The sequence below is a fragment of the Lycium ferocissimum genome, chromosome 11 (genome assembly GCF_029784015.1).
Source record: "Lycium ferocissimum isolate CSIRO_LF1 chromosome 11, AGI_CSIRO_Lferr_CH_V1, whole genome shotgun sequence".
Taxonomy (NCBI): domain Eukaryota; kingdom Viridiplantae; phylum Streptophyta; class Magnoliopsida; order Solanales; family Solanaceae; genus Lycium; species Lycium ferocissimum.
In genome coordinates this window covers 62,546,002-62,555,209 of record NC_081352.1, presented here as the reverse complement: position 1 = coordinate 62,555,209, position 9,208 = coordinate 62,546,002, and the positions used below count along the sequence as shown (strand labels likewise).

Here is a 9,208-nt window from a genome sequence, read left to right as displayed (position 1 = left end):
CATGTAATAGCAAAAAAATCTAACTTGTTAAGACTAAGACCCAAATCGGCGGTAAGACAAACATTACAATTTAAAAAATTAAATACATGGGGCGCAAATAAAATCTATATTTTTAAACAAATCTATAACATCGGCTCTACAAGTACTTCTAGGAATACCCTCAAATAACGGATTATAACAACGTTGAATGTAAGTAACAAACCCATACCCGATGGAAAGGAAAATAGTAAACAATCATAAGCTACCATTTTAGCTATTTCTACACGCTCTTTTTTCTTGTCATACTTAAAAATTCCTACCGGTTCGTGGGTCTATCGTCATTTTGAACCCCCCCCCCCCCCCCCACATTTGAACCCATTTGCTCTCCCCAAACATCCATATGTTTGGTTCTCATAGCGACCATTTAGTGTACCCGTTCCACCATCCTTACAGATTCCTTGGTTAAAACTAAATACTTGTCCACATAGGGTACGGCGATTGGTTTTCCCTATTCTTAGTCATAAATTTCCAAACTTTTGTTGGCTTACGGAGTTCTAGGCGGTTTGTCTTGTGTATGTGATTGTGCGGGACATGTATCTCACATGGGATTTTCGGGGTTGTGTTTTCATCATCATCATCTAAGTCTTCATTAAAAGTGTCGGTAAAATGTTGTTGCATTGCCTCATGACCTAAAAGTGGATTATTTCCTCAACATCAATACCCAAATTAGGTGTTTCTTCCACAAATGTTTCTCATTAAGCCCACGCCTAACAATACCACTCTTACTACATGCACTACGTCTTAATCTCTTTGACATTATTAAATAAATTAATTTAAATCACAATCAAATAAATCACAACAAATTAAATTGCGTAAATTAAATTGCGTAAATTAAATTGCGAAAAATAAATTGCGAAAAATAAAGATAGAGTTGGAACGAAGGTACCAAATTGCCGGATTAATTTCCAACAAAGTGAAGGCGGCTAGAATTGCAAATCCATCAAAGTTACTTCGGATTGTTGCAAAATCACCAACTCCACCAACAATATTATAATTGCAAAATTAATAATTGAAACTATAAATAAGACTTTGTAATATTTATTTGAGAGAAATATAAAGTGACTAATTATGCAAAAGTAACTATAATTGAGAGATTGAGATTTGAGAGAAAGAGAAGAGTGAATTGGTGTGAATTAAAATGAAAATGAAGAAGGGTTTATATAGGGGTGAGGGATGGGTTAAAGTGTTAAAAAAAAAAGTTTGGGGGGTTGGGGGGGCCAAAAAATAGGTAAATGACCGTTTGGCAACGGCCATTTTTGCAAATGGACCGTTGCCAACGGTCCAATTACGACCAGGGGCCCAGTGGCCCAACGGCTCTAAAAAAAAAAAAAAAAAATTAATTTAACCGGTTTAACTTGGGATTCCGGTTTCTAAAAATAGGAACCGGACCGGTAAAAAAATTAACGGTTAACCGGAACCGGTTAACCGGTTCTACCGGTTCCGGTTCCGGTTCCGGTTTTTACCGGTTCAACCGAACCGGTTGACGGGCTTACCTCAGTCTGAGCAGAAAGATCAAAAAGAATTAAAAATGTCGTTAATTTTGCAGGGGCCTAGTCACCGGTTTGTAGACACCTTAGCTTTCTGTATACAGCTTAGTTTATTGATAAACATTAATTAGTTATTTATTGGCGAATAAGTCGTTAGGTTACTCATAACAATGTGTTCGTTGTCCCCATAAGGACAGGTAGAGTAGAGTTGAGCAAAAACGATTTTCTTGAATATTTTAAGTGGAATTAAAAACAAGAAAGTCCACCATAACAATTCGAGAAGGGAAACCATCTAATAAGCTAAGACCAGAAGATTATATGAAATTGTCAAATAAGAAAATTATTAAATAGAAGCACGAAGAATATAACTACAAGGTCACCTGCCAAAAAGTTGTACTCAAGTCATAAATAGTTCCTCCTGGGACATATTTCCTTCACGCTGCTTTTTCTTTATAAGTACCCTTGATTTTTACTCAATTTAAAGTTTTCAGTCTCTTTTATCATTATTGTAACTTGCATTAGAAAAAGGCAAAGAATAAAGTGGGCAAAAGAACAGTACTTGAAATAAAGGGAACTTTTGCTATGTACCTTTTATGCAGATAAAATATTTTCTGTACAAATCATAGTGCCAATTGAAAACCTACACATAGAGCAAGCATAAATGCATAATCATGTCTTAAGTTGGTCTAACTTAGTAATAACTCAACTTCTGCAACCGGAAATGGAGTCTCCACACTTCCTGATCCCATGCACACGTCAAGAATAATGTCTTCACAATCTTTAACTTCATCTTTTCAAAAGCTTTCTAATTCAAAATCGCGATTTCAAGGCAGGAGTACTATTTTTCAGTGATGGCGGAGAAATCGCGATTTCTGTGTTAACGTTGCAGTTGAGTCTTTCTTCGCGATTTCTGGTGTTAACGTTGCAGTTGAGTCTTTCTTTCGTGGTGCTGCTACAACAAGCGCCTTTCTTGCCACCAACCCCAAAATCAGTCTCTCCTTTGTTAGCTCGCCCGATTCAAACGAAACAATCGTTAATTCATATGATCTCCTCTTGTAAATAGACTAAAACAAAGAGTGGACTTCTTTTTTGCTTGCTAATGAAAGATGAAACATCCTTACTTGTGTGTGTGATGACGAAAAATTCGCCATTGGCTCTTGGCAGAAGCAGACAATCGGACAAGGATCAGGGTCACAATGGTGAGGACAGCCCAGAAGAACAATATCAAGAACAAGGTTCTCCCACTCATTTGTTGAAGAAATTGCAAGAGACACTGAATAAGGATTTATGTTGTTGGGGGTGCTCCAAAAAGACTTTTAAACTAGTTAGCTGGCCATGTTTTAGGAACCAGTCACTATGATGTTAGTAAAGAATTCAGGACAACTAGTACTTCACTCAATTGGACATATATTATATGGATAAAATACTTTCCCATGTGTAAGCAAAAGTCAGATACTTTTGATAATGACATGGTGATTTTCATCCCTTTTGGTTGTTAAGTTGTTACACCAATTGAGTAGTGTATATGATTAAGAATCCACCTGTCCTATTCTCCTACCAAGTCAAAGCTTAGCCTATATGCCCTGCTCTGAGCTCTCAATACTGGGTGATTAGTAGCTTCATCAGTTTAAAAGGGTTCCATAACCATCTTAACTTCTTTGATATTTAATTTCTGCCTCCCAATTAACACTACCTGGACATATTTCAAATTCTTAATGTATTACTTTTTTCACAAATAAAATAGATGTAAATAGGGTTGGAAGAACACAGAGGATTCATATAATTAACTTAACTAATTTGAGATTAGCATGGTTGATTAACTCTTAGTCAAATACCGTTTAAATGACTTACTGATCATTGATGAGACAGCATTGACATGACCGCACAAGGAAATTGTACAAGATAAAATTAACAATGCGATACAATTGATTAGGGAGCTTGATTGCAAAACTGAGAGTTGTAGCTACATACAAAAATAAGTGCCGATTCATTGATCTCTTGGATGAAAGATGGGTTAAAAAAAAAACATGCAACTCTTTCTATTCCTACTTTTGTTGGTAAAATAATGGCTAGAAATTGGTGTACCTACGCCTACCCACCCAATCCCACGCCCCTCAACAACACCCAATAAAGCTTTTTTTTATGACAACCCCCAATAAATCTTTTACAATAGAAAGGATTCTGTTAGTTGACATCTCTCTCACACACATATTTACCTGCTATGTGTATAAACCACTTAGCCTATCCTTCTAGGCCAACCATACATCACTTTCTATTTCACAAACAAATTGCACCCAATCAAACAAGTTCTCGCTAAAAAGACCAAGAAATCAGGCATTTGACAAGCACAAGAAACCGGAGATAAAAGCTTCATATTGAACTTGGGCAGGCAAAAAATAATAGATGCATGAAAGATGAACCAACAATATTTTTGGTGAGTTGCTAGCTACTCCCTCCGTCCCATAATAAGTGTCACCTTAGCCAATTTTTTTTGTCCCATAATAAGTGTCACCTTAGGAAACCAAGACATAAATTGACTAATTTTTTCCAATTTTACCCTTAGACAATAAAGTAACATCTAAATGATGATTGAAAAAGCCACATAGTAACTTGGTATTGTTTGATTTCCAATGTCAAAAGGTTTATTGTTTGATTTCCAATGTCAAAAGGTTTATTTCTTGTGCATGCTCTAATCAAAAGGTAAAAGTAATTTATTTTATTATATAGGGGTAATTTGGTAAACTTCACATTGCATTATTGGTTTCTTAATATGCGTGTTTTTTTGCTAAGTTGACACTTATTATGGGATGGAGCGAGTACTTCTCTAGACAAAAGAAGTTTCTATTGCGCTATTGGTTTTGATTGCTCTCGAGATGTTTTAGTAGTATCATTTTTTATTTTGGTGCAAGTGGTGCATGAACAGTGGGGCAAGGGGCTGCTCATTCAAGAAGGGGAATAATTGCTTAGCTAATTTTAGATGTTCATGATACATGCAGCTATGGTGTAATATCTTTAGTTACAGTGAGCTGAATTGCAACTAAATTATTCCTTGGTAATTAGTTGTGGGCCTTGTGGCACATTTATCTACCTGTAACTGTGAGATTTTGAACAGACTTCATCACAAAAACTTGCTTCAGGACTGCTTATATGTAACACGGGGGCGAATCCTATCTACAATTTCTGCAAAAGTTTATATTGCATAACATACATAATAATGACAGCAACAAATGCAATACAATTGGATAGTTAATTCTAACAACAAAATTGTTATTTCCTGTCCTTGTCCTGCACATGCAGTCGATCCAGATAAACTAAGATTGGAGATCAATCCACAGAAGAACAAAGCATCGAAAGTCCTAACCTGGAGCAACTGTCAAGGAAGAAAACATCACCTAATCTTTTGTGCAATGGTGATAATAACAGAGTTTTTATACCTGAATCCATGTAAGAAATCAAAAGGAAACAACAAAGAGTTCATGCTAACTCTCTACACTGGCTTTTACATTTGCAGGAAGCACATCTACATATCTCGCAACATTTACATATGCGTTAGATACATGTTCAAGAAGAAGAATATTTACACGAGTTTCTCAGAACAAAGGAGGGACATCCACTACCCTTGAAAAGACGCAAGGATCGACCCTGACATTAGTCCCCTGTTAAGCCACTACTGCTTCTCAATCAGATTTATTCCCATACTTCTGCATAATCCAGGAAGATTAATTTATTATACAGATAACTTGAGATAACTCCCATTCAAGTGAAAAGATTGCGATATCTTTAGCTTATCCATGTCATAAGCTAAAGATAGAAATAATGACATAACAAAGAGAAACAGCACAAAATACTCTCACATAAATTCCATTCAAGTGAAAAGCTCTTTACCTTCTTCCTGAATGGATCATACTTGTATCTAATCATATGTGTGATCTGACGCTTCATAGTGAGGACCAAGAGAAATATCCAGTAACATAACAATATTGGCCAGAACACCGGGACATCAAATATAGAACAGAAGGTCATCAAGAAGGCTACGATGAAAGCTTTTGTTGTTGCATACCTGAAACAATAGGTAAATATGAAAGGAAATTGCCTTTAGGGAAGGGATCATGATGAATACAAAAACACCAACTATGCCTCAGTCTCAAACAGTTCGGATCGGCTTTATGAATCTTAACTCCACTGAACAACAAGGGGAAAGAAAGGAACTCCGCACATGCAACTACTATAACATTTATAGGGGTGTCAAATGGGAGGGTTGGCTGAATTTGGCGAGTCAAAATGCGCTGAGTTAATAAATGGATTGGTCATTGACCCGCCCAAAGGTTACTTGGGCTGAAATGGGATGGGATAAATTGGCTAAACAATGGGTCATAGCCCAACCCGCCAACTCTCGCCAAATTTTAATTTCTTTGTTTTCTTATAATTTGTCTAATCACCTAACGATATTTTTTCTTTATAATGATTTTATATACTCCCTCTGTCCCAATTTAAGTGTCTTACTTTCCTTTTTCGTCTGTCTCAAAAAGAGTGCCTCTTTCTATATCTAGTAAGTTGACAATTCAAACATCCTAATGTCAAGTTTATAACCACAAGATTCAAAGGACATTTTAATACATTCTACACATCTTTAATTTAGGACCACAAGATTCAAAAGTCTCTCTTTATCTCTTAAACTCTGTGTTTAGTCAAACTGCGACACTTAAATTGGGACGGGGGGAGTAACATATAAAGTACTTCTAAAAAATATTCTGACAAAGTTTCTCATTGTTCAATTTTGACTAAATATGAGCCCAACTTTTAGATGGGTTGAATTATGCGGGCCAAAATGAGCTAAATTAATACATGGGCGGGTCAAACTTGACCGGGCTGGGCCCGTCATGTTTTCATGGACCAATTTTTCCACCACTGAACATTTAGGTCAGTTAACACAGGTTAATCCAGCATCCTTCCCCAGTTTGATTAGGAATCATCAATGCCTATCCTGTGTTACGCTACCTCATGATTAGATGTAGTGACTAGACTAGTCCTTATATCATACTAACTAGCAAGACCCATAATTTTTCATGTTTTGGAAAAAACTATTAGCCTACTCAGCCACAAGCTAATGACATTCACTATGCACAAAAGAACAACTCCTTATATTGCACAAGAATGCGTATTCACTACATCGCCAAATGAAATCATGATAAGTTGTTAACTACAAACTTCAATTTTCGAGTTTAAATCTCTGTATCTTTACTGTCTAAAGCAAGTAAAGATGATCGCCGCATTACAGAGTGGAACTATACCATAATATGAGTCACAGAGCACTAGTTCAAAGAGAACTGCAAAGCCTAATCAACTAAGTAAATTGCTATAAGTAGGTATATTCCGTGTTATAATGATCTCACCAGAACAAAAACTCAGGCAGTCGACGATCAAAAGGCCCAGATTCATCATTATCTTTAGGTGGTAAAGAAGAACCGTCCGGAGCTTCCAAGAAGAACCGTCCGGAGCTTCCAACTCAGGATCTTCCTTTGGTGACAGAAATCCAATCAGCAAATTCAAAATATAGGTTCCTACACCATATGAGATGACGTAAAATCCACGACCATAGTAAACACGCAAGATATATATTGATGCAACTGCCAGTGTTCCGAGCCACCTGCGGAATGTATAAGGAGCAGACCTATCCAAATAGTAACGAAATGTCCTAGAAATTTCATTTTTCAACTTAGCTAGTGGTGATTGAACGGCATCTCCACCATCAACTTCGACTCCCTCCATGAAGTCAACTCAGAGACTTCTACAATCTAAGCACATGAAAGTAGAACCATTAAGATAACAAAAAAGGATCATTAATCCAATTCCTCTTACATCCTAATACAATAGAACTGCAAAAGAGGAAAAATATATGAACTGGTCTGCAAGTTGCTGCCATAATTCTCTGGCGCCAGAAGTAAAAATTCTCTGCCATAATTCTTTCCCAAGACTAATTCCCTTTTAAGCCTTTCTTTCGTTTTAGACACTTCTTTCAGGGGAACTCCAGCAGTCCTCGGCACAGTTTTTAGTATTCAAGTTAATTCTGTTTAGCCCAGTTATGGTGGTTGATGACACAATCTATTCTGCAGTAGGTTTTAAGTCATATCATATTATTAGAAGTGAAACTAGAGCTGGGCTTGGTACGAATAGACGGAACGTAGAAGAAACCTGATCAGAAGACTACTTTTAGCCGGAAGACGATGGTGTGGCTGTGTGATACTCTCAGACCTCATTTGTTTGCACCTAAGGGAAGTCTGAATCTGAATCATTCAGATCTCATTCCATTAAGTGCATTTTTATTTTTTTTTAAATTTTAGCACTTATTGGGTCTGAAGACATCTGATTCGCTCAGGTCAGAAGTCTTAAAATTGTTCAGACCTTAAGCACACGCTCTTTTCTTCATCAAACTGATGCTTTAAAAGTTAAACGCCATTCTCTGTTATTTGTAAGATACATACAGTATCGATTCTTATGGATTTGTCGGACTCGAAAGTTTTGATCTCTTCCATCTAATCTTCTAGTGAAACTTTTGATCTCTTCCATCTATTCTTCTAGTGAAGAGATGGGTTGCCATTGAAGGTAAAAAAAATACCATGAGAAGTTGAAAACCCATTTGTGTACCTTCAATGAATTTGGATCTCTTATTCTCTACTCCTATTTGTTCTCTTATTTCATGGCAAATTTAGTTGAAAAGTTTTCTTCTCCTTTTTTCTGTCAAAATTCTAATGGGTATGTCTGTGTGAACCCATCACATAAGAGGGCATAAGAGGGGGGTTGGGGAAGAAGGGGAAGGGGACTAGATGGACAGAGAATCCAAAGATGCACTCATTTGGTGGAGCTCTTCAATTAGATCGTTCTTTTTGTTTTTTTTTTTTGCTGGATCTTTCTTGAATATATGAAGTATTTTTATACTTCAATTTCGTATCTAATATAAAATGTTCATTTATATATTAATTTTATCTTTTAATAAAGTTTGATCTATTGTTATATTAATGTTTTCTAAAACAATTTGTTGATATAATGTTTAATAACACTTTTTATAATTCAAAAATAAAGATAAATTATACCTATTCAGATGTTGAGAAAACAAACAGTTAAGACTGTTTAGTATTCAGATCTTAATGCAATATCTTAATATTCAGATGTGCATTCACATTTAGACATCTTAATCTTAATAAAAACAAATGCAGCCTCAAGGAGGTCTCGAAAGTTAAAGGAAACTATGTCAAAAGACGGAAGTATCGGGATCACTTCTCAGAAGAAAAATTCTTCAGCTTAAGAAACTACAACAAACATGGACATTATATGACCATCATCCGCACTCAAGGTAGGAGGAGATCAATTATTATTGTTCCTGAAATGGCATTTAATACGGGCTGTATGGATATTGCAGTTAAGATTAACACATTCGTTAATTACGCAGTCCAGAAGTCAGTTATAAATTTGTCCAAAGAAATAGAGGAAGATCTTCCTTACCGGACACTGTCAGGAGGAGTAAATGGACATCCATAGAAATTAATGATGTTGTGGTACAGGAAAAAGGAGGTAGTATATGTATCTCTGGAGGAACCAGTCAGACACAAAATGAACTTCAATGCAGGAGGGTGGTCGACAGAATTCCAAAAGAAACCTCTGATATTCCTACTCTATCAGAGATC

General features: G+C 36.2%; 1 pseudogene; it reads right to left on the bottom strand.

The window, feature by feature from the left end:
* Positions 1-4,772: 4,772 nt before the first annotated feature.
* Positions 4,773-8,164, bottom strand: LOC132037845 (protein RER1A-like; annotated as a pseudogene).
* Between the last annotated feature and the right edge of the window lie 1,044 nt (positions 8,165-9,208).